The 26,471-nt window shown below is 49.4% G+C and overlaps 1 protein-coding gene across 1 annotated transcript in view; it reads right to left on the reverse strand.

The window, feature by feature from the left end:
* The window catches only part of LOC147104387 (transmembrane protein 132C-like), a 1,245,027-nt gene that overhangs the window by 304,149 nt on the left and 914,407 nt on the right, over positions 1 to 26,471 (reverse strand). The gene's annotated exons all lie outside the window — the stretch shown is intronic.

Consider the following 26,471-nt stretch of genomic DNA (forward strand, 5'->3'; position numbering starts at 1 on the left):
TCCTTTAATGTGCTGTGCCATGGAGGGCCAGGGCAAAGATTGAAATCTGAAATTCTTTCAGGTTCCTGAACTCTGCTGTGCTTTGAGGGGCAAGGGCAGAGTGGAAGCCTGTGGCTTCTCATAGACAGGGTACAATACATCAACAAAAAAAGGTTTGTTAACAAAAATATGAAAGAGCAAGAGAGGCACTCCAGGTCATTCACGCGTGCTCTCCAGTGTCTGACTCAAGAGCATAATTGTCAGAGGTCTAGAGCGGGTGTCCTGCCCATCAACTCGTTCAAGAAAGAAAGAACGAGTCGTCTTGCATTTAAATTTTTCTTTAGCACCTCTTTCAGAAACGTGTCAAAGACTTTACTTTGACAATGACTGAGATTATGTAGGACAACATGGTAGCCATTTTGCACCAAGCAAGATCCTACATGCAACAATAAGATGAATGACCCATCTTTTTTTCTTTTGCAGGTGTTGGTTCAAGGAGGAAATTTGACCAGGACAGTAGGAGAATTCTTGCTCTTCTTCAAATAGTGCCATAGGATCATTAACCCCCTACTTGAACTACTAGTTTAACATCTCTTCTAAAGAATGGCATGTCCAACTATATAGCACTCCCTCAGTATGCACTGAAGTTTCAGCCTAGATTATGTGCTTAAATCTTGAAATGGGCCTTGACCCTCAACCTTCAGACTCAGAAATAATAATGCTACCAAGTGTAGAAGAAGTAATTGTGTTTATATAATGTTATATCACAACTTAAGGACACTTTACAAACAATGGATTACTTTGTTAAGTGCAATCAATGTTATTATGTATGAAAACTATATTTCTGTGGGACACCCAAAGACAGGTATGAAAACATAAAGTGCATGAAAGAAGGGAAGGGAAAAATTATATAATAATAATTGGAGATGGTGTTTGTGTGATGCAGAGTAGTAAAAGGAGGCTGTACTTTCTATGGGTCTCTGTTACCAGCTGTAGTGTTAGTGCAACATTATTGCTGTCCATGGAGCTGAAATCACTGCCCAGTTACTTAGAGATATATATTTAATTTATGATTATCTATGGCCAGAATTTTGCCAGTGCTCAGGGGGCGGGTTTGGAGGCGGGACATCTGGCAAAATCGCAAAGATTGACAGCAGGTCGGAAACCCGCTGTCAACCCGCCTCCAATCAATCTGCCCAGGTGTCGGGTCCCCGATTTGCGCATGGACCCGACACCTAGCAGCGGGAAGAGGATTATAGGCACTTAACTGCTTGTTAACAGGCAGTTAAGAGGCTTTTTGCAATTTTGACAGGTCTACTGCGGGCTTCCCGACATCCGGACACCACGCCAGGTAAGTGTGGCGTGTTGTGAGTCTGCTGTAATGTTTCTGCAGTGATGACAGCTGCAGAACTGGTATGAAGGATCAAATGGTACACTGGTGAGTTTCAGAGGTAAGAAAATGTTGGGAAAAACATTTTTAATGCATTTACACTTTTCTGTAGGTAACAATTTTTGGATTGTGTGTGTCGTCCCACCTCATTCGGAGAACCTCTCTAACCAGTGACAGATCACTTCTGTAACCTTACTTGCAGCTGCCATCTGTTCTAGCCTAACAAGGGAGTCACTGGAGAGCTTGGGTACAAGGGCTCACCTTTATTTAGTGATTGTCAGTGTTTGCAGCACCTCAATGCTGTCAAACACTGAAAAATCATCTGTCAAAAAAAATTGTGCATGGCCCCTTTAAGAAAACCGGCAGATGACACATCATCAACTGGCGTCATCTGACACTGGCTTCCTCTTAAGTCCATCCTGCGGGCTTGCCGGCCGATTAACAAGGCCAATTGACGCAAAATCGCGTCTGTGCGTCTGATGTCGTTGGGGGCGGGACTGAAACCCGGAAGGCAGCTGTCCCGCCCCCAAGCCGCATCGATAGGAAAAATCGGGTCCTATAGATCGACTGTTATGACAATCTTCATGTTACTGGAAGCTGTGATGGGAGACTGTAGGGTCTTATTGTGCCGATGAACTAACATGAGCCAATTGCTTTGCATATATGTATTTATCATGTGTGAGGAGACGGGAGAGAGAACTGGCTAGGACACGGAGGATAACTACCCTTCGAAATAGTGCCATGGGATCTTTTACGTCCGTCTGTGAGAGCAGATGGGGCCTCGGTTTAACATCTCATCCGACAGTGCAGCAGTCCCTCAACACTGCACTGGAGTGTCAGCCTAGATTTTTGTGCTCAAGTCCCTGGAGTGTGACTTGAACCCACAACCTTCTGACTCAGAGGCAAGAGTGCTACTAATTGAGCCATGGCTGACACTGTAAGACGATAAGGAGGATGTATTTTGTTACTCTATAATCTACCATAACTGTAATTTTTTGTACAACTAAACATGAAAAAAATGTTCATTATCGGGTAAGAATATGGCAATAAAACTGGATCCAAAAACATATTTCTACAGAGATTAATAAAAATAGGAGTCGAGCTGTATATTTACTGTATACTAAATACCTTTCAGCTTTTTATGTACCTATTATTGTGAGATTTAAGCACAATAACCTACTAAGATGCCAGATCTTGTTGGTACTGCAATCCTGGAGAAATTATCTCGCAAAATTGCTCAAAGGAAAAAGCACGTGAACTAAATTACAACGTCTCCATTTATTCATTTGTTCAATTATTTGGTTTGTCGAGCTGTGCTTTGTATTAACATTCTGCCCTGTAGAAATGTACAGAAAATCATTTTTACAAATGTTATGTGGCAGAAAACATTTTTATTAAAAATTACAATTGGTGTTCAGTGCTCAGAATCTTAATAGAATTATGAAGCCAATGGATCACTGTAGAAAGGGAAAGTCTTACTGATAGGAGTTCGTTTTGCCAATGGTTAAACTAGGGCTTTAAAGCATTGATAGAGCTCATGCAACGGAGACATGTGCTGAAACACATATAGGAAGCAACTTCAGGCAGTGTCTTTAGTACCATGGAGTTATTTCAACTGAAATGTACTTTCTGTTCTGTTAAATTATGTAGTAACACTAAGAGGAAAGGTTGGGAAATGTGTTGGTCGAATTTGCTGCTGTTTAATTGTTTCTCCCTGGATATAGCAGAGTTCAGTGCACTGGCTTTGCTGCCTCTGTTCAATTCACTTTGACTTGTTATTGATAAGCCCATATCATGAAATAATATACAGCATCCATTCAGAAATATGGAAGTCCCACTCAGGAGCCCTGAACGGCCTTGCCTCCCTTGTGCCAGGATTAAGCATATTACAGATTCTAGGGAGATATGCAGAGCCGTCAATAAGTTGTGATACATGGCAGAATCAACGACATATTAACACATGGGTCAGATTTTCAGTGTGCCGTGAGGCGGGCTTTTAGGCGTGCGGGGGGCAAAAATCCCGAATTCGGGGGTCCCGACACCATCCCGCCCAAAACCCGCCTCCACATAAGTTTCAAGGGAGGCGGGTACTCGCCCTGCACTGGGACCCGCCGACCTGAGGCGGGAAGGGATTAGTGCCAATTAACTGCCTGTTAACAAGTAGTTAACGGGCAGTTTTTAGCCTAATCCCTATTTTGAGGGGTGTTGTGTGGGATTCCCGACTGCTCCAAACCACGCCAGGTTAGAGCAGGCGGGCCGTCGGGTTGAAGGACTTGGAGGGGTCGCGACGTCAGTGTTCAGGTGAGTGATGGGTGCATGAGTGCAAAGGTAAGTGTGTTTGGTGTATCTAAAGTGTGTAAAGAAGTTTAAATTACTTGTACTTACCTTGACAGCCTTTCTTCCTCTAGGCGTCGGGAGTCCATCATTCAGCCGGCACTGAAAGCTGAATGGCTGTGATCTGTCAAAAGTGACAGCCTTCAGCTTTCAGTGCCGGTGGGAGTTCTAACTGAGTCTGCGTAGAAGGACTCAGGTTAGAAGTCAGACTGTCAGTGTTTGACAGCTTCAAACAGCTGTGAAACACTGATATTTCATCTGTCAAAAACTCTTGACAGATGAAATTTCAGTCTGTGACATCACCTGTTGCCGGGTGGCCCTTAATTGGCCTGCTGAGCCCGCTGGGCGGGCTCAACAAGGTCAATTAAGGGAAAATCGCGTCGATTGGCCGGACGTCAATGGAGGCGGGACTAAAACCCGAAAGTTGTAGTCCCGCCTCCTTCCCGACTGCTGAATGAAAATCCAGCCCATTGTAGCCTTGCAGCGGGAGTTTAAAGAGTTAGGCACTTGGTTGAAAAACAAGACCTCAAGGATAGTAATCTCCAGATCGCTTCCCGTGACACGTGCTGCACAGGTTAAAGAGCGAAACATTAGGTAGGTCAATGCAAGGTTGCACATCTGGCGCAGGAGGAAAAGGTTCACATTCTTGGGGTGGGGGGGCCAAGTTCTGGATCAAGGTAAGAATATACCAAATGGACAGCCTCCACCTCTATCAAAATGTTTTTATGGGAAGAGTAAATAGAGCACTGCAAAAGAATTCAAACTAGTATGGCATGGGTGTGGGAAAAGTTGAGGCGATGGACTAGAGAGGTAGAGCATGATTAATAAAGTTGTTGGGAGTAGAAGTAGAAGGCTTAGCTGAAATAAATAATGAGAAAATATTACCAGATCATGGATTTGTTTAAGCCTGGTCGTGTTTGTGAACTAGAATTTTTTTGAGGAAATGAATAGGTAACGGTGACATTCTAGAAACCGCCCAGGTGATCCGCAACGCCAGGTTTACACCCAGGCGGCAAGCAGAAAATTGACCTCTATATTTGCCGCACCTGTGGGGCACATGAAAACAAAGATTAGACACACTTGCTCTACAACACCAATGTGACATTCCTCTCACTTTTATTTTGGCCCGGATTTTGCTGCGAGAGGTGAAGGAACGGCTTTCGCCATTCACCTCGTGTACAGCTGCCCACAGACCTTAAGCGGGCTTGTCAGCACAGATTTTGAGTCTTTCATTGTCTGTTTGAATTCTGTGCCCTTTACTGGGGATCTGTGAGCTGGTCAAGCAGCAGGGAAGCTGTTCAACCAATCAGATTGAAGAATCCTCACAGATGGCAAAGCAGGAAGCAAAAAGCAGGAATATAAATTACATTTAAATCATTGTACAGGAAGCAAAATAAAGACTGGGTCATACACATGGGATTGCGTGAAAGACAAAGAGCAAAACACAAAAACTATATATAAAAACACATTTAAATTTTAATTTAAAAAAAATCTGCAACATTAGCTTTCTTCTGAGGGAATGAGACTTGTAAAATTAATTCTTCAGGACCAGAGAGGTTGTTCAGCAGTAATTATGACTTATTACGCCGTTATAAACTCAGCTACTCCTGATTGAACAAGGCTTAAGATTTTCATCGGTCTTTAGTGCGATTATAGTGGGTAATTAGCCTAAGTTCACGCCACGACAGTGATCGCTGTGCAGATTCCATCGGCGAAGACTGCAACAGTGCAGCCTGTGGAGGAGCAGGGTGACAGCAACTTCCGGATTTCCGTGTTTAACTGCGCAAGTGTGGACGCCAGAAGTTGCTGTTAGATTTACCCAGTAATAATGATGAGCGCTGACAACAAAATACGGGCCGTTCAGTTTCCTTACCATTATAATATAAATCAAAAATATAGTTTAAGTATACAACTGGCATGCTGTCACTTTGCACATTTTCCCTGCTGAACACAGCTGAAAACAAATTGGATGCCCATCCTCAGACTGCTGACTCTGCAAACAGGAGCATCTTTGCTGGGCTCGTTTCCGTTGAGTAAATACAAGTATAAATTGGTGTTCTTACACTTATATAATGGCCCTGAATTTCTGATCGGAGGCTTCTGTAGTGTCCGAGTATAAATAATACACGGACTGCAGGAGAACAATAATAACAGGTATTTACTTGAACAGAGGGTACTCTTTTATTTGGACCCAAAAAAAACCAATTCAACTGTAAATAAACAAAAGTTCAACTAAAGCTTAACAAATCAAATTAAAATTTGGTTTTCCGTGTTGATGATGCACTCCAGTCCCCGTGGCGCCCACCGGTCGTGGAAAAACTCAAGCACACCGGCGGACACCGCGTGCTCCATCTCCAGGGCCACCCGGGCGCGAACATGGCCGCGGAAGAGAGGCAGGCAATCCGGCTGGACGACCCCCTCGACCGCCCACTGCCTGGACCAATTGATGGCTCTTTTAGCCAGGCCCAGGAGCAGGCCCACAAGGAGGTCCTCCAACCTGTCCGCTCCCCTCCGCACCGGGTGACCGTAGATCAAGAGCGTGGGACTGAAGTGCAACCAAAAATCGAGGAGCAGCCCCTTCAAGTAATGAAAGAGGGGCTGCAACCTCTCACACTCTATATAAATGTGAAACACGGACTCATCCAGGCCGCAAAAAATGCAGGCGGCCTGGGAGTCCGTGAACCTACTTAAAACCTTATTGCACGGGACCGCTCCGTGCAACACCCTCCAGGCCAAGTCCCCGATGGAACAAGGGAGGACTCCCGCATAGAGAGCCCTCCATTGGGGACCTCCGCCACCGCCGGTCGGCAAGACGCCACGCCAAGGCGTGTCCGGACGGTAGACGAAGATGGTAAAGTGGAGAGTGTGCAGGAGCAGCCCGTACAGGAAACCCCTCCGCGCGGAATGAAAAGGCACGGAGGGTATTTCCTCGAGACGGCTCAAGTTGTGAGGCGCCGGTTCCCGAGGGGAGTTTCGGGGCCGGGCGCCGATGAGGAATTCCGTCCGAACGGGGGTAAGCTCGGACGGGATCGCCCCACATGCTTGAGCCGCCTCGATACACCTAGTGGAGTCGGGGCCCAGTGCCGCTTTTACCGATTCGATGGTTTCGACCGCGAGCCGGATGCTGGCCCAAGACAGGCACCGCGCCAGCTCCTCCGGCGCCATCCAGCCCGCTCCTCCGCCATCGAGCAGGTCCCCGACTCTGGTCACCTTGCCAGCCACAGCCCTACCCTCCGCCAGCCGCCCGAACCCGTGTTCGTGGAGGTGCGGATTCCTGAGCAGCGGCTCCCGAAGGAGAGCCGCCGCTCCTGACGGGGGAGAGCTCCGCCTGGAAGCGACGTAGTTCCAAACCCATAGTAGTTCCTGGTAGAAGACAGGCAGCTCCCGCAGGCCGGCACGCCTGCTGCCCACTTTCGCAAACAGGAGCTGCGTGTCGTAATTGAGGCTGTGCAGCTGGCAGAAGAAAAACGTCGCCAGCGCACACCATCTCGGAGGATTCTCGATGTACAGGTATCTCTGCAGCGTCTGAAGACGGAAAGTCGCAGCCTGGGTGCGAAGGCACACCAGCGCCTGACCGCCCTCCCTAACCGGGAGACACAGAACCGCGGCAGAGACCCAGTGCTTCCTTTTGTCCCAGAAGAAGTCGATGAGCTTCTTCTGAATCTTGGCGACAAACGCAGGGGGAGGGATCAAAGTGACCAACCGGTACCACAACATGGCGGCCACCAACTGGTTTATGACCAGCGCTCGACCCCTGTAGGACAACACTCGGAGCAGTCCTGTCCAGCGTCCTAGGCGAGCGGTGACTTTGGCCTCCAGCTCTTGCCAGTTCGCTGGCCAGGCGTCCTCGGCAGGGCTAAGGTAGACTCCCAAATAGAGGAGGTGCGTGGTGCTCCAGGCGAAAGGCCTGAACTCCTCCGGCAGGGAGTCCACCCGCCACTGACCCACCAGGAGTCCGGAACATTTCTCCCAGCTGATCTTGGCGGAGGATGCGTCCGAGTAAATCTGCTGGCATTCCCGCATCCTCCGCAAGTCAGCGGGATCCGTGACCGTGAGGAGCACGTCATCGGCGTAGCCGAGAGGACCACCTCCACGCCCGGCCCTTGCAGAGCCAGTCCCGTCAACCTCTTCCGCAAAAGGCGCAGGAAAGGCTCCACACAAATGGCATATAACTGACCGGACATGGGGCATCCCTGACGCACCCCCCTCCCGAAGCGAAGGGGCGCCGTCAAGGACCCGTTAATTTTAATCAGACACTCCGCGGCGGCGTACAGAAGTCGGATCCGGGCGACGAAATGCGTCCCGAACCCGAATGCGCGCAGAGTCCCGAAGAGATACTCGTGATCCACCCTGTCGAACGCCTTCTCCTGATCCAGGGAAAGGAAGGCGACCGACAGACCAGCCCTCTGGGAGTGGTGGACCAGGTCCCGGACCAGATGGATGTTATCGTGGATGGTCCAGCCCGGGACCGTGTAGGACTGGTCGGGGTGGATCATGTGGGCCAGCACGGTGCCAAGGCGAGCAGACATGGCCCTGGCAAAGATTTTATAGTCCCTGCTGAGGAGGGAGACCGGGCGGCAGTTCTTAAGGAGGCGGAGATCGCCCTTCTTAGGCAGCAGGACAATGACCGCCCTGCGCCAAGAGAGGGGCATCTCCCCGGTCGCCAAACTTTCCCCCAGGACCCGCGCGTAGTCGCCCCCCAAGACGTCCCAGAACGCTCTGTGGAACTCCACAGTCAGCCCGTCCAGCCCCGGGGACTTTCCCCTAGAGAGCTGGCGGAGGGCGCCGGTCAGCTCCGCCAGGCTTAGCGGAGCGTCCAATTTTTCGGCGCCCTCTGGGCCGACCTTCGGCAGGTCCCCCCACAAAACTCTGCGCGCATCCTCGCTGGACGGATCCGGAGAGAACAGAGCCCCGTAATAGGCGCGGGTCTCCGCGCTGATTCCCTCCGGATCCGAGACCAGAGATCCGTCGTCGGCCAGCAGCCCCAAGAGCTGCTTACGGACCCCCCGTCTTTTTTCCAGCGAGTAGAAGAAGGGGGAGCCGTGGTCCAGGTCCCGCAGGAGCTGGATCCGTGACCTCACGTACGCGCCTCAGGACCCGACGAGCTGCAGGTCCTTCAGCGCGCCCTTCTTCTCTTCGTACACCTTCCGCAGGGCCGGGTCCTCGACGACCTGACCGAGACGGGACTCCAGGTCGAGTACCTCCTTCTCCAACCGCCCGACCTGGGCCTCCCGCCTCTTGGTCGACCCCTTCGCGTACTCCTGACAGAAGAGATGGATGTGAGCCTTGCCCACATCCCACCATAGCCTCAAGGAGGGGAAGCCCCCCTGCTTCCTTCTCCAGTCGGCCCAGAATCGACGAAACGAATCCCGGAACCATGCGTCCTTCAGCAGCAGGTTGTTAAAATGCCAGTACACGGACCCCCACCGTGCGTGCAGCGGAGCGAGCTCCGCCCACACCAGGTGGTGGTCCGTGCACGGCACCGGCCGCATGGAAGCTGCCGGAACGCAGGAGACCTACGCCCGGGAAATGTAGAGGCGGTCGATTCTGGACCTTCCTCCCCCAGACCTCACGCTAGTGAAGGCGCTGGAGTCGGGGTGGAGATTTCGCCAGACATCCACCAAGTCGAAGGACCCAACCAGGTCCCTCAGCTTCTCCATCGCCGCCGGGCTTCGCGGGGGACCCGAACGGTCCCTCGCCTCGAGGGTGCAGTTAAAATCCCCCCCGAGGATGACACACTCGCCCGCGTCGATGGAGCCCAAGAGAGCGGACACTTCTTCGAAGCGCACTTGGTGCGCACTAGTCTGAGGGGCGTACACGTTCACTAGATGGAGCGGCACGCCCCCCAGGCGAACAGTGACCTGGAGCAAGCGGCCCGGCACGTGCTCCTTGACCCCCAAGATCTCCGGCTGAAAATGCGGGGCCAGCAAGATAGCCACCCCGCTGGAATTGTTGGAGAGGTGACTCATGCTGACCCCTCCTTGCCACTCGGCTTCGTCTCCCGGAACGGTGTGGGTTTCTTGCAGGAAGCACACCGCATACTTCCCGTCCCGAAGGACCGAGAAGTTATTGAATCTGCGGCGCGCCTCCCTGCTGCCGTTGATGTTGAGGCTGGCTATGGTTATCTTCATGTCAGAAGCATAGTGCAACCTCTACCTACACCTAACGGGCGGAGCAAGCGCAGCCGCTGGTCAGCCGCCACTTCCTCAGCAGCCCAGTGAGAAACGTTGTGAGCCGACGCAGCTCGAGCGGGTTCACATCCTCGTCCGCGCCCATGATCTGAACGGCGGCGCGGACGGAATCGATGAGCAGCGCCAGCTCTGACCACCTGTCGAGGGCCAGCCGGACCTTATTGCGCCGACCCAGGCACATGGCCATAAAATCCCAGAGTTCCCTTACGGGAATGAGGGGAGACTCGGCAAGGGGCACGAGGTCATCCATCGCCTCGTCGGCGCTGGAGTCCGAATCGTTCTCCGTGCCCATCATCGAGTCCCCGTCCTCCTCCAGGGGGTCGTCACCAGCGGCCGACCCGTCCGCCGCGCAGTGCGAAGCGAACGGCTCGGCCGCGCCAGCCAGCCCCGCCTCCGCCCGGATCCCACCCCCAGGGTCGGCGGCAGAGGATTTCTCCCTGGGCTCCTCTAGGGGTGCTGGGCCAGAAGACGGCGGCGGTTCAGAGCCCCCCTCCGCCTCAGACGCCAGAACGACCAGAGAAACCGGGGAGAGAACAATTCCCAGCTCCTCCAGTACGTCCAGCACCAGAGACGCAGCCAGGGGGCCATCCTCCTCCCCGCCACCAACCTCCGACCCAGCGGATGGGGGGTTTTGAATTAAAAGCTCTACCAGGACGAGCATCCCCTGGGAGATGTCCGGGTCGCAATGGGCGAGCTCATTATCCTCGAGCTCGCCCGACCCAGACCCCAGGCCGCCCGACCCGGCGAGGGGTAATGGCACCGATAGAAGGTCAATTTCAATTACCGCCGCGGGAGGTTCCGCGACCCCCCCCCCCACGGGCAGGGTCTCGTCCCCATCCCCGGGAGGCACGCGCCGGACAGACACATCTGCCTCAGCCTCCCGAGGGACAGGCGACCCCTGCCAATCGCTGGTGATGACGACAGCAGGGGGGGGGCGCAGCACCCGTGGCGGGCGACGACTCCCCCTGCTCGGAGGGACCTTCCTCCTCCCGGTCCTCCTCCTCTTCCAGGGGGTCGCGCCTTCTTTTTAGCATGGAGGGAGCCCTCCATGTCTGCAAAGGCCTCCTCCTCAGCTCCCTCCGGCGGAGCAGGTTTGTCGGGTTCCTCGGGCCCAAGCCCGGCCGCAGGTATCGGCGTTACCGCTGCGGCGGTTGCGGCCACAGGCTCGGGCACGAGGCCCCTCCCGCTCGCGTCTGCCTCGATTAACTCCGCGAGGAGTGCGGGTGTAAGGGGCTCAAGGGGCAAGGGCTGGCCATCCACGGGGGGACCCGCCCTAAGTTGTTTATTTTTCCGCCGCGCCTTCTTTCCGGCCGGACACGCTCCCTCCCCCCCGCCGGAGGCCTTGCTGGCATCGGCCCCCGACGTCGACCGCGCATCAGACGTTCCCGACGCACGGGCAAATGCGGTGGGAGGAGCGTCGGCGGCGCCAGCCTCGGCCGCACGAGATGATCCGGCGGCCTTGGAGGCGGGGCAGTTTTTCCGGATGTGCCCCACATCCTTGCAGGCGTGGCACCGCACACCGTCCGACGTCCAGAAGACGCGATAGGTGGTCCCCTCGTGGTGGACGATGAATGCCCCGTCAGTGTCCTCCTCCCGCACCAGCTGGATGAACAGCTGGCGCCGGAAGGAGAAGACGTGGCGAAGGCTGGCCTCCCGGAAGCCGAGCGGGATGGGTGTGATCCCCAACCTCACCTCCCCAAGTTGACGTAGATGGGGAAGGAGGAGCTCACCAGGAACATAGGGCGGGACGTTCGAAATAACCACCCTCTGCGCAGTGGCCTCGAGGGGGTCCACCGGCAGGAAGGTCCCGCCCACGGTGAGCCCCTTGGTGACAGCCAGGGACACCGCCCGCTCCGACCCCAGGAAGAACACAGCCTTCCCATACATTTTTGAGGCCGCTACAATGGCTGAGGGGCCGACAACCCCAGCCATGGCTTTAACGCAGGCCTCAATAGTCATAGTGGGGTGAGTGTAGCTCTTCACCCCAAGCTTTTTTGTCATCAGCCTAAAAGATGACGGGGCAGCAGAAGCAGCGGGAGCAGCTGTGGCTGTGGCTGCCACTCCCGCATACATCTTGGCTGGCCCCGTCACCGGCGAAGATGCAGTCGCCATTCTGGGACGGTATTATAAAGGGCTACACTCACCCCAAGTCACAGGCCTGAAGATGGAAATGGCCTCAGGTATTTTTTTTTTTGGTTCTCTACCGAGCAGAAGGAGCTGTTTAAAATGAAGGCACACCTCTCCCCTTATTGCCTGAGATTGGGAGAGGGGCCTTCTCCCCTCTGCTCAATAGGCAATTAATTAATAAAGTAAACTGAGGTGCCTTAGAAAAAGTGGCAGAGAGAGACAAAGAGAGAGAGAGAGGGGGGGTGGGAAGGAGGGAAGCCGCAAAGGCAGGGTCGCCACTCAGGATGGCGGGTGGGTGGGTGTTGGCAGGGGTGCACTCTCCTGATGGAAATTTTAAGTCTCTGACAGTGGTGTTCTTCTGGCAGGGGGAGAAGATGTCTTCACCTGGGAAGCTGGAGATGCCCAGGCTCAGTCCTGCACCAGGTCTTAATGATGTAATTAATGGAATTAACCACTTAACCTCGGCAGCTCCAGCTGGCCCAGGTCAGGCAATAGAAGGGATGCTTAATTAGTGGTGTGTGTGGCCTTGTTTTTAACAAGAACCACACACACAGCCACCCCTTGATGTTCCGGCCTTGTTTCTTCTTTTCTCCCCCCACCTAAAATACAAAGTCTTTGGGAGAGTGCCCCAAATAACACCCACCTGTAGATATTTTGAAGATGATATTCCTCCCTCCTTCTGAACAGTTGGTGTTGGTTGATAGTGGTTTCTCTCCCCTCTCCCCTTCTCCTGAAGTGGAGGCCAATTTGGGGAGGCAGTGATAGGAAAGGCCTCTCCCCTGGTTGATGTTATTGCAGGCCTCCTTTCTCCTTCTCCTCCTCTGTCCTCTCTCTCCAGGCACCCCAGCTGCTTTGATGATGGTGGAGGTGGAGGAGGTGGTGGTGGTGGTCCAGCGTTCTCCTCCTCTGCCTGGTCAGGGGACCACCACTTTAGTCCACTCTCCAAAGTCTGGCTGCTCCCTCTGCTCGTGCTTGCAGCTGCACAGCCAGCAATGCTGTGCAAACTGAACAGAGGGTAACTTAAGACTGAAATACAGAAGCCTGCTATGGCTTTATATACGGGGTGGTCACTGCCGGTACTGCAGTATAGAATCAGTTCTTCTCTTAAAGGCACATACACAACAATTCCTCCCCTTTTAGATAAACAGTACATAACATTCATTTAACAGCTAAATAATAACTAATTACAATTACAATTTTCTCTGTACTATATACATCAACTGAAATAATCATTTATAAGTTCAGTCTTTGAGGAGGCTTCCTGATGCTGACTGGATAGCGCTTTTCTTGAGTATCCTGTTCTTGCGTCGGAGTTGATTCTGGTTCATTGTCATTGGTTGGTTCATCAGCTTCCAATACCACTGCTTCTGAGGTAGACGCAATCTGGACTTCGGGTTGATTACCAGGTGCACCTGCTCGTGGTATGGGTTTGGCTTGTTCCTGTGACTCTAGAATCTGGTCAGTATGGCATCTCACGATGCTCTCTCCAACGTCCACTGTGTACATTAGTGGTCCCTGCTGTGTGCATATCATTCCTGGCTGCCATTTTTCTGTTTGGTAGTCACGGGCCAAGACTGGTTGCCCTAGCTTGAAGCTCCTGGTTGGCTTCTTGTTTATGTGCTGGAATTGCTTATCCTCAACATCTCGTCTTATGTTTGGTTTGAGCAAATCCAGGCGACATCTTAGCCTTCGGTTGAAGAACATTATGGCTGGAGCTTGGTTGGTGACTGCATGTGTCACATTCCGGTAAGCAAACAAGAAATTATCCACCTTGTGTTGTAGTGGTATGTCGTCATTATGCATTGCCTTTATGGCCTTTTTAAAGGTCTGCACAAACCTCTCAGCCAATCCATTTGTGGCTGGATGATATGGGGCAGATGTGTAATGTTTCATCCCATTATTCCTCAGAAACCTCCAGAAATCCTCGGACACAAACTGTGGCCCATTGTCGGAGCAAATCTGTTCTGGCAAGCCATTCCTGGCGAAGATGGTCCGTAGGACTGCAATAGTTTTCTCCGTGGTGGTGGAGGACATTTTGATGGCCTCTGGCCATTTCGAATGGGCGTCCACAGCGATTAGGAACATTGAGTCCATAAATGGACCAGCAAAATAAATGTGTACCCGTTGCCATGGAGATGAGGGCCACTCCCATGGATGTAGCGGGGCCTGTGGTGGAGCGTTTTGGACCTTCTGGCATCCTGTGCATCTCTTGGTCATATCCTTGATTTCTTTATCGATTCCCGGCCACCACACAAACGCCCTGGCTAGGCTCTTCATTTTTACCCCTCCCAGATGACCCTCATGAAGCTCATTGAGCACTCTATCTCTCAACTTGGGTGGAATTACCACTCGGGATCCACACATCAAGGTTCCCCGGCACACTGACAGCTGTTCTCTCCTTGGCGAGAATGCTGGCAACAGTGAGTCGCCATGTGCTGGCCATCCCTTCACCGTCAAATCATAGACCCGAGAGTGTGTCGGGTCATTTCGGGTTTCCTTCTCTATACTTGAGTTTGTAACAGGTAGACATTTGACTATGGTTGCATGGAATATCTCAACAGGGTCCACTGCAGGTGCTTCCTCTACCGTAGGCAACGGTAGGCGCGACAGCTCATCAGCGTTTCCATGCTGTTTCGTACCCTTGTACTCTATGTCGTACTGATGTGCCCCTAGAAAAAGTGACCATCTTTGCAGCCGTTGCGCCGTCATCACCGGAACACCCTTCTTTGGGTTAAAAATGGAGACCAGGGGCTGATGATCAGTCAGTAGGGTGAATTTCTGCCTGTGCAGATAGTGATTGAACTTTTTCACCCCCCACACCAGGCTGAGGGCCTCCCTGTCAATCTGGGCGTAGTTACGCTCGGCTGAGGTTAACCAGCGCGACGCAAAGGCTATTGACCTCTCTGAACCGTCAAGGAATTTGTGTGACAGCACCACTCCGATGCCGTAGGGAGACGCATCACATGCTAACCGAATCGGTAGTGTTGGATTGTAGTGGGCCAATACTTCTTTTGAAGTGATTAGGCATTTACATTTCTGAAAGGCACGCTTACACTCATCACTCCATTTCCATGTTACTCCAGTTTGCAGTAGGGCGTTCAGTGGGTGCAGAATTGTAGATAAATTCGGCAAGAACTTATGGTAGTAGTTCACCAACCCGAGGAACGACCTCAGTTGCGACACATTTTCCGGTGCTGGAGCCTTGACTACAGCCTCAATTTTGTCCGGCGACTTATGCAACCCTTCCTCATCAATCATGTGGCCACAATACGAGATTTGTCTCCTGAAGAACTCGCATTTGGGGCGGTTGGCTCGTAGCCCATATTCCTGTAATCTCGTGAGCACCTGCTCCAGGTTGGCAAGGTGTTCACTGTCATTTTCGCCCGTAACCAGGATGTCGTCCAAATAACACTGGGTCCCCGGGATCCCTTGCAGGACTTGTTCCATCGCCCTCTGCCAAATAGCCGGGGCTGATGCTACCCCGAATACCAGTCGATTGTACTGGTAAAGGCCTTTGTGAGTGTTTATCGTGAGGTATTTCCTAGATGCTTCTTCCACCTCCATTTGTAGATACGCTTGGGCCAGATCAATCTTTGTAAAGCGTTTCCCTCCAGATAGTGAGGCGAAAATATCTTCTATCCGTGGAAGTGGATATTGTACTGTGTGCAGGACTGGGTTCACAGTTACCTTGAAGTCCCCACAGGTGCGAACCTTCTTCAGTTCCCCAGGTGTGCTGCTCAATGATTTCTTCATTACAGGAATGATGGGTGTGGCCCACTCGCTCCAGTCCACCTTGGACAGCACACTCTCCAGCTCTGCTTCAACGGCTGGGCGGATTGCGTAAGGTCTGGCCTTAAAAAATTTTGGGTTTGCGTTATCTTCGATTTTGATCGTTGCCGTTACTCCTTTTAGAGTCCCAAGTCCTTGTTGGAACACCTCTTTCGCGTCAGTTAGAATCTTTGACAGTCGTCCAGGTGTGACGTCATCATCCTTTTTATCAGTCACAATTAGCGCCTGAATGGAATGCCAATCCAATTGTATTTTTCGGATCCATTCACGTCCCAATAATGGTGGTCCTCCATCTGGTAGTATATATAGATACAGTTTCTGTGTTTCCTTGCCGTTGTATTCAACTGGCACCCTTATTTTTCCTCTGGGGTAGACTTTTTGCCCCGTGTATGTCTTCAATACAATGGACGTGTCCTTCAAGGGTATGTGTGAGAATAGCCGCTCATAGTCTCATCGATTCATGACAGTTAGGGCTGATCCTGTGTCCAATTCCATCTTTACTGGGGACCCTGCTATCATGAGGGTGACCCAAATGGTTCGGTGATCCTCCTTTGCGATCACGTTGTGTAACTTTAGACAACTTAGTCTCCTGCTCCCGGAGTCCTTATCACTCTCCTGATCTTCCGAACTACCGTCTGCCAATTTCTTTACTTTCTTGTACTTTTCCTTAATAGTTCTTGTAGTGTTGGTTTTCTTTCCCGACCTGCAGACTCTTGCTATGTGTCCCATTTTCCCACAATGCCTGCATACTTTGTCCTTAACCCAGCAGTCCTTCTGATCATGGGTTGTTCTGCCGCAGCGATAGCACTTTTCTACTCCATACGCCATTTCGTTAGCGCTGCATTCCTGTGGTTTCTGTTGTATTTCCGCAGCTCCCCGTGCTGCTGCTTCGTAGGATACTGCCACGCTGAAAGCCTGTTCTAGCGTCAGGTCCTTTTCCGAAAGTAGTCTTTTCTGGGTTCCTTCACTCTGGATCCCGCAGACAAACTTATCCCGTAAGGTGTCTGCCAGTCCTGCTCCGAACTGGCAGTGCTTCGATAACTTGCGTAGTTCCGTAAGATAGTCAGCATTGCTCTCATCTTTGTGCTGGTTTCTTTTATGGAACTTGAATCTTTCTGCTATCAGCAGCGGTGTAGGGTTTAGGTGTTCCTGTAAGATATTAACAATCTCTTCAAAACTTTTCTCCATTGGTTTAGCTGGGGTAATTAAATTCCGCAATAGGCCGTACGTTCTCGTGCCCATCAAATTTAATAATACTGACGCCTTCTTTCCATCGGCCACCTCATTTGCCTCGCAGTACACTTCAATTCTTTCCACATACGTGGTCCAGTCTTCTACCTCGTTGTCGAAAGCAGTGATACTGCCACTTTTCGGCATCTTGGGTGATTTAAAATGGTGCCTCCCACGCTTTTTCTTCTTCACCAATGGATTAAAATGGCGCCTCCCGCGCTTTTCCTTCTTCCCCAATGGAATAAAATGGCGCCTCCGGCGCTTTTCCTTCTTCCCCTTGCTGCCACGCTGCTCCTAGTGTTCTGCAGGGTAATGGCGGCGACCCACGGCTTCGGCGCGTCTCACTTTTCCTTCCCCTTGTTTTATTTTCGCTACGCTGCCCGGTTCTTGAGCACCGACTGCGCCCTGTGCGTTCCACCCTCTCTCTCTCTCTTTTCCTCCCGACGACGCTACACGGCCCCTTTGCAGAGCCGCTCGATCGAGCTCGAGCCCGCCGCAGTCGGAAGGGTCAGCGCACTAGCTGCTACCAGCACGATTTGCTGGAACACCTTGACTGGGGAGCCAAGCCCAGCTCTCCACAGCCTCTCCTGCAACTCTCCGAACTCCGATGGATCCTTGGGCGGTTGCCCGCGGTCGACGCCTGTTGTTCTGACTTCGACCTCCAAAAGCTTCTTCTCAGGGAAAGATCCCCGTGAGGTGATGCAGTACTGCAGGTGAGTTCGAACCTGCTCGTCGCCAATGTAGTGTCCGAGTATAAATAATATACGGACTGCAGGAGAACAATAATAACAGGTATTTACTTGAACAGAGGGTAACTTAAGACTGAAATACAGAAGCCTGCTATGGCTTTATATACAGGGGTGGTCACTGCCGGTACTGCAGTATAGAATCAGTTCTTCTCTTAAAGGTACATACACAACAGCTTCCTGCGGGCGGATGCCTCCAATCGGAAAAATATCTACGAACTTACCTGCTGATTCCATAGATCCCGAGGCTTGCGATCCTGGGCCTCTCCTCTTCGAAATGCGCAGAGGCCCAGGTATTGCAGGGGCGCAGGCGGTTCGCAAGCACCCCTGGGATCACATGGGCCAGCCCAACCAATGGAAGAAGGTAATCCCCCTTCATACTTTTGACAGTTCCGTACGGACAGAACTGTCAAAAGTATGAATGGGGATCACATTTAAAAACACATTAAAACATTAAATAAATGTTTTAAAAACATTACATATTTAAAATTAATTAAAATGCCATTTAATTAAATATTTTAAACAAAAAATTATTTTTTTGGAAAAAATAATTAAATGTTCTATGGGGCTAAAAATAAACTTACCTTTTTTAAGAGTATTTTTAATTTATAAATAAGTGATCAAATTTTATTTTTCTATTTTCTAAAACTTATGCTGTTATAAGCAGGCCTTACGCCTGCTTTTACCAGGCTTAAGAATTTGACAATCATTCAGCAGGCGGAAGTTGTGCAAAAAGCTCAACTTTCCACCCGCAGAGGCACTTTTCTTGGACAGGCGGATAATCTGTCAAGAGAATTCTTGACAGATCGCAAGTTCCGGGTTTTCAGCGCATGCGCTTCGCACGCCTGAAACCGGCACTTGCGCGGCATCTACGGGCACGTACGCACTCGTGGGGGTCAGAAAATACGGCCCAATGTGTACTATGATGATCAGAAAAACAAAATAGACACAAAAATCCCAAGTTACATGGTCAGGAATCATAGTCCTTATCAGATAGAATATAGCAATAAAAACTGAACAACCATTGGACTGGTGATTGCACCAGGGCTATAACATAACTGTAGTTAAACGTCATATCTGACCAAATATCACCTGAACTCCCTCATATAACATACAGGCAACAAAAAATTGCAGCTTGTGCTGAACCTTCATATTCAGAACATATTTGCACTATCTAACTAATACTCACAAAGAGGTCACTCTGATACAGTTTTGCATTGGGTTGCAATACTTTTCTTAGTGTTTTGGGGTGACATTCTGCCATTTCTGTTGCCTGTGGAAATAACCCCAATGGTTTCAGCTGTAACACATGAAAAGAAGTAGCTCCAATGGGAGTACAGTTTATCATGACTTTAGCTGCTGTTGTACCCAATATCCCATCAGTTGTATTATAGGGGAAAAAGCAAAGGACACAAAAATGTAAGGTTTGCACTTTTTGGCACCTTTCCAGCATTTTTCAGTTTAGTGTCATTCTGCTTTTGAAGCCCAACACGTTGCTGAGCAGCGTGCACTTGTTGAGACCGAAAACAACACAATACCATGTGTGAAAAGAAGCACATTTTAGAAATGCCCAGAATAGACAATCCCTTATAAGACCAGCCCACGTATCATTGGTGGAGACCAGGAGCAGGATGGGTGACAGTGGACAATCTTGCCTCACGCCTCTTTTAAGAGAGAAAGGTTCCTTTACAGATCTTGGGTTTACACATCCCGATGAAATCTGAGATTTGGATGTTATTCTCTCAGCCTCCAGCTCCTCTCGGAGGGCTGCCTGAGGCACAAAGTTGAAAGCTTTATGAGGGCTACTGAAAGGAGTGTAGGTGAGGTTCCCCAAGCCTTACGATGTCCTGCGATCTCGTGTAAAGCCACAACCTGTCCTACACATTTTGCACAAGAACAAAATGCAGCCTGTTCCTTTCTGATTGCCTGTACGTGCCTTCAAATTATCTGTCTGTTATACACAGCAACCTGAAGAACCAACTTATGAGCCAGTGATATCAATGAGTTTCCACTGGTACATTGACAGATCTGAAGAAAGACTGGCAGTTAGCATGTATGATACTACTATTATTTACAATTTTTGACAGGGGATGTGTCACGTCAGTGATTTACAGATAGCTTTCGACACTAAAATCATATCATTTAAACAGTAATTTATTTCAAGAGAATGCCACAGCTCACATATATTGGCCCTGAATTTGCTGAGAAAGTAACGGTGAGTTCATGGTGCATGCCGTTGTTAGTGCGGTAAAAGCACAGCAATTTCTGGCAAGGATGAGATACGCCACGAGTTGCGAACCACCACAAATTGCCGTTAGCCTCGCGAAATCGGGACCTCGCTGTCGATCTCCCTGTGAGTTAGAAGAAATTGCTGGATTTGCGCGTAAATAGAAATTAAACTCACCGCAGAAAGTTAAGGCTGGTACTTAACAATATAAGGATCCTTTTAATGACAAGAGTTATGTTCCTACAATGCTGCTCAATCTCTATGACCCAGAAAGGGAACAACTGAAACTGTGGAGTCTCATTCCTGTAAGTAGTGAATTGTTCATAGAGGTTTTTAAAATTTTAAGTTTAAACAGTTTTAATTTTTTTGACTTTTCCTTTATCTCTTTTTTCTCCGTCTCTTAATCCAATCTTTCTTTCCCTCTGTTCCTCTTTCTGTACCTGATTTGACTCTAAATTCACCCCGTTTCCTTTTCTGTTGTTCATCTGTTTCTTTCTCTATCCTTAAATCTCATTAGTTAAGGGGACAGACTGTTGGTCCCGTCATTCACTGAGGTCCCAGATGCCCCATTGCCCATTAACAGCTCACACTTGCAGCAATTTTCAGGGCAAAATTGTTTTGAGCTGAAGAGTGAGGAAAAAAGTCTAACTAACAGCGCACGCCACGAAATGCCCCGCTCCAGCAAGATCTGGGCCAATGTTCTGTGCCATTCTGGGGAAATTTGTAAAAGCGCTCCCACTGACAAGCAGTGTGAAACACTGATCATTGACACGCCACCACCATCCTTTGCTGTTGCAAACCAAAGTGACAGATGACAAGGCCACAGTGAACTCCAGTGATCATGCATCACCATGCATGTGGGGAGGAGAGTAAGGAAACATCATGTGTGCATCACAAAACTACATTTGTATTCCGCACTGTTGCGCAAACTCAATTTTGCACCATCACAACCCAGCACTAGCATGTTTTATTTTTGTATTTTGACGTAATGTTACTGCAGAAGGTTGAGTGATTTATGACTAGCATCTGATGCCCAACATCAGACTATTGCCTTCAGGCTAGCTGCTTCTGTTTCTTAAACTCTGTGTATGTTTATTGTAAAATGTATGTGGTGGTTTTCTGTCAGCTGTGCTCCTCAGCCTTGACAACCATAATCGATGTACTCCGTTAACCATTGCTGATAATCACATGGTAGAATTAACTATTTGTGCTGTCATTACTCCAAGTTCATTGAGAAATAACTTGCCAAATCTTTTTGACAAACCTAGGTGAAGATCGATAGCGCAGGACAGGACCAGATGTGAACGAGTCAGAGAGAACATGAGGTAAATCAAGTGCAGCAGTTAGATGACAGCAAACATGAGTTTTAGAAACCTGCAGATTGTAAGACGAAAGGAAGACTGAAGAAGGTAGAAGAGTCGTATAGCTCTCGAGGTCCTGGGCAAAGAATAAGAGTGGGAGATGGAGTGATAAGTCTTGATTTCAAGACCCTGGGTATACAGGGAGGAGGAAGACCATTTGATAATAAAATAAGTTACAACAGTAATAATATATTTAAATCATAAACTGTGGCCTTGAAAATAGTTATAATGTGTGGACGAGGAAGGGAAAGCCATGTTTAAATTACTTTGCATTGGATTGGAAGGCATTTTCATTTTACAGGCTCCCACTTTGAGCTTTTTTAAAACATTTTTTTGAGTACCAACAAGTTAAGCTGGATAATAGTGACCATTTCTTGACAACCATTGTGACTCTTTTTTTGGAAATAACACTTTTCGCAGAAATGTACTTTCATCGCAGCTTGGGAATATGAACAAGTTCAACTGTAACATTTACCGATTCCCACACCTCACACTTTCCAGCAGAGAATATATATACATAGTAAATAACTAATCCTTCTCAAAACATCCAGAAATAGGGCAGCAGCCTTTGCATCAAAGGCACTTTAAGCCTGCACATTGTTAACCTTGCTAGAGTATCACCCTGTGAATAATAGTTAGTTATTGATTATTATTAAGGAATCTGGATGTAGGTAACATCCATATCCCCTAGTTTCCAGTATGACTCCATGCCATGTACTGACATGAACAAAGTCAAAAGAATTTCAACATTTTTATCCCCAGACTCAAGACAGTAGCAATATGTGTTCTTCATTGAAATACAGATTGTTGCATGCTTTAGTTAATGCTACTAGTTCATCTCCAGTGATGTTCCCTGTGTTGCTGGTGTAGCCCATGGGAGAACTCACAGCTAGAAGATACAGGAAACTTTGTGTTATCCGGAGGTCGAGCCACTGGCAAAAATCAGGAGCCGTTTTTTTTCTTTTCGTTTCTTTTCGTTGCTTTTTTCTCAACAGTCAAGCTCTGCAAGGTCTGTAGCTAAGCAACAGCTTCAGCGAGAGACGCTACAGAGACGCTTGCCGACTGTTTAGAAGCTGTTGCTAAGCAACAGTGTTTGTTGTCAGATACGGAGATGAAAACCTCCGTATGCTTCAACATTAACGCTGGTGTGTCCGACAGTTTTGAGGGAACGGCAACAGCTCGGTCCCATCGGTGCCGGATAGCACAAAGTTTCCTGTACTGGGGGAAAAATTCAGTTGGTTTGCGCCTCCCGTTAGCGCCTTAAGAGGGCGCTAATGGGGCGCAAAGCAACTAGCACCCGGGCGCGGCGATGTTTGCGCCGCTCACGAAATTAACTAGACATTTTGCGGCGGCACTAAACACTAACGCCACGATCTCCTGTGCCGGCAGATCGTGACGTCAGTCGAGTGTGCCAGCAGATCGTGACGTCAGTCGAGTGTGCAACGCCCCGGTAGCGCCCCGGACCGCATATTGAGTGGTGCCCCCTGCCTTACCGCCTGCCGCTAGCAACGACAGGTTCAGGGGAGCGTTTTGCAGTCAGGAAGGGACTGGGGGAGCGCTATTTAAAGGCGACCGTTTCCTGCCTTTTTTTGTTCGTGACATTTTTGCACCACGCATTCTGAGAGAGAGATAGAATTTTGGAGAGATTCAACGCTGTGTGAAGGAGTTTTGGGTACTGAGCAGCAGGTTCATTTTGATTTGCTCTTCCTTGTATCGATTTAGAAGAGACTGTGGGGCCGCACTCTGAGCTCTTTCCCTGAGCCTCTCCATTGTTCTTTCCAGCAGATTTGATGTACAGGTCTCTCCAGGCCGAGATTCAAGGCTGCAATGAGCAGGGTGTGGATGGAAAGCAAGATCAACCCTCCCCTTTAAGAACTGGATGGCGCCATGTGTCTGTGTTCCATTGCTGGCTGACATCACTTGAGCTCTGCCAGCGCTCTGAGGTAGCGCCTCGCTCCTCGGCCTTTGTGCCTTAAGAGAGGTGTGAAGCGCCTGATTTAGTGCTCCAATCACCTCCAGGGGCAATAAAAGCCAAGTTTGCAGTCGGAGCCGATAATTAGCGGCAGGCGCGAATCTTTGCGCCCGGCCAATAATTGCACCCCAAATGGGGCGATACCGAATTTCTCCCCCACTCAGTTTTATAAGAACAGAAGGATGATAGCATGGAATGCAGCATGTTTGATTCTGTTTCTAAACTGGAGCTGTATGTAGCCCAACCTGTCCCTTAAAGAGTACACGTTATAATTATGGTAAATCGCCACATTTTAAGATGGTAATTGCTCTATTTTACTGCTGTTGGGATAAAGCAAATATTTGTTAAAAAATAAATTCAACGATGTAAAATTGAAAAAAAAACTGGACTTAAAACCTACCTCTTTGACCAAGCTTTTGGTCACCTGTCCTAATATCTCTAAGTGGCTCAGCGCCAAATTCTGACTGATAACACTCCTGTGAAGTGCCTTGGGGCATTTTTACTATGTTAAAGGTGCTAGGTAAATGTAAGTTGTTATTGACTGGAATCAGCTCTGTAAAGAGGGAGTGGGGCTGGAGAGATGCAAGGAAAATGTTTGATGAAGCATTTGCGCGACTGGGGCTCCTTTGATATATATGCTTCCTTTGATCGATTGAAGGTCTGTGACGTCAGCTGCTATTGCACTGGGCCCTGCCCCTTCGAGACGCGGAGTACTGAAATGTGACTTTACAGGGACTGCACATTGTAAGTAAATAATGGTTTTGTGGCAGGCAGGTTGAAGACAAGAGCTGGCCGATACTAACAGGGAGAAGAAAGAGTAGGGGTGGCAGGGAAGGAATGGAAGTGACAGAAAAGTATTCACAGGACCAGGGAAGGGCAGGAAATGGAATTAAATTGAGGCTGAGGTTGTCAAGAATAAACAGGACTCTCAGAATGTTTTTTTCCCTAAGGAATTAGAACACTGTAGAGGTAAGTTTCTGAGTAAGATTAAGGATTTGATGTAAGATGCATCATTCTTTTTACTGGTTTATGTTATAAATGTTAGTAGTATTTATAATTTTGAAACTGTTACCTTTACCTATTAATTTGGGTTTTTGCTACCTCTTTGCTATTGCCAGTGGTGATGCCCAAGTGATTTATGAAAGTTAAGAAATGTGCTTATAAGTTAATTAGCTGCAAGAAAAGAAATACTGACAATAAGGACATTTCGCTAAGAATTTGCTGAAGTGTAATAGAGGAAATGGGACTGAAGAATTCTAATGCAATGGACATGAAATATGTGTGTTCCTGTACTATTGGCAGGCCTCCCATGGTGTTCCTTAAAGTAAATCTAAAGACATGCTATTTAGAAGGACAGGATCATTACACCACAATATATTATGCTGCTGCTAAGGTGGAGCTGTCCTACTTTAAAGTCACTTTAAGGTTGTCAAGTGAACAGATACTCAGATCAATGAGTTTAAAGGATCCATTTTAATTTCCCGTCCCTCCGTCCAGCAAGAATGGGGCAGGTGAGCGGGATTAAGATGATGGGGGAGGCTTCGGGCCACATTCCGCCCCGCCCCCCCCCACCCCCACCAACAATTTAAACATGCCTGAATTCATGCACAGGGAGGCCACCCACCCCAGAGGAGCAGGGGCCTAATTTCAATGGCAGAGCCGTGTCCCCATGATGTCATCGGGGCCTGCACGTCATTTTAACTGTGAGCCCAGCTAAGGCCCGCAGAGTCTGGAACCAGCCAGTGAAAGCTGTGGCAGTGAGGATCCTGGTCACCGGTGGCCCAGGTAAGCGAGCTAATCAGAGACTTTGGCCGCGATTTTCTCATCGGTCTCGGGGCGGGTCAGCTGGTTTCCAGGTTCCAGTCCCGCCCCCAGCTGCCTCCGCTCTGCAGACATGATTTTCCCTTGATTGGCCTTGTTAAGCCCGCCCCGTCATTTGATGACGCGTCATCTGCTGGTTTCCTTAAAGGGACCATGCACAATTTTATTTTGACAGTTGATTTTTCAGCGTTTGACAGCATTGAGGTGTTGAAAACACTGACAATCACTGCACAAAGGTGAATTCTTGCACCCAGGTTCTCCAATGCTTATGGAGGGAGTCACAGTACGCAGGGAGGTTCTCTTCGCTTCCAAGGGTGGAAGAGACCACCCCAGGACACCAACTTACCTTGCACCTCCACCCAACCCTCTCTATCTACTTAATCACTTCCCCATCTCACTAGCCACCCCTCACACTCACCCTCATTCTACTGCAAGCATAGCAACTAACAACACACAAGGGTAGGCACTTGGGAGGTTTAGCCAATGTCCATGTGAAGTTTCTGGTAAAGTGTTGTCATACAATGAAATCTTTTTCAAAAAGTGCCTCTTATTGGACAGATCTGAGCGCACCTTGAGAAGTGTCTTACTGAGTTCCAGTGATTGTTCAGTCATAACTTCCCCCCACCCTCCTACCACCCCGCTATAGTGATGTGTGTGCATGGAATGGCTTGGATATTAAAGGGATGCTTCACGGTGCTGGTGTGGGATGGTGTCAACCTGGCGCATCATGTGGCAGCCAGGGTTTACAGCATCAAATGAAGAAAGTCTGGCCATGGTGATGCCATCGTTGGCCTCCTGGCCAGTAATTTTGTCAGGGGCTGATGCCCTGTGTCTAGTGCAGCATCAGGTGATGACGGCGAAGGTTGGTGATGTTGGTGTTGGGGATGATTGTGGAAGGATTCGGAGGACCAAGGTCTAATTGTTTCATTGGCTCCGCAGCTGCAGGTGAGATGACAGAAGCGATCTGTCACTGGTGAGAGAGGTTCTCCCAATGAGGTGGCACTGGACATACAGTTGGATTTAAAAACTTGTACACTAAAGAAATCTGTCTATGTATTAAAAATGCAGTAACCAACATTTTCTTTGCTCTGAAACTCACCATGTGCAACATGGCATCCTTGACACCACTTCTGCAGCTGGCATCTTTTCACAAACATCAGAGCAGACTCACAACACGCCACACTTACCTGGCGTGTTGTCTGGACGTCGTAAAACCCATCCCAGAAGCTGGAAAATTGAAAAAGACCCTGAAAATTGCTCACAAGTACCTGTTAATAGGCAGTTAATTGCCTTTAATCTGTTTC

This window comes from Somniosus microcephalus, chromosome 19, assembly GCF_052327205.1.
Source record: "Somniosus microcephalus isolate GS21.2 chromosome 19, FLI_Smic_1.0, whole genome shotgun sequence".
In the NCBI taxonomy this organism is placed as follows: domain Eukaryota; kingdom Metazoa; phylum Chordata; class Chondrichthyes; order Squaliformes; family Somniosidae; genus Somniosus; species Somniosus microcephalus.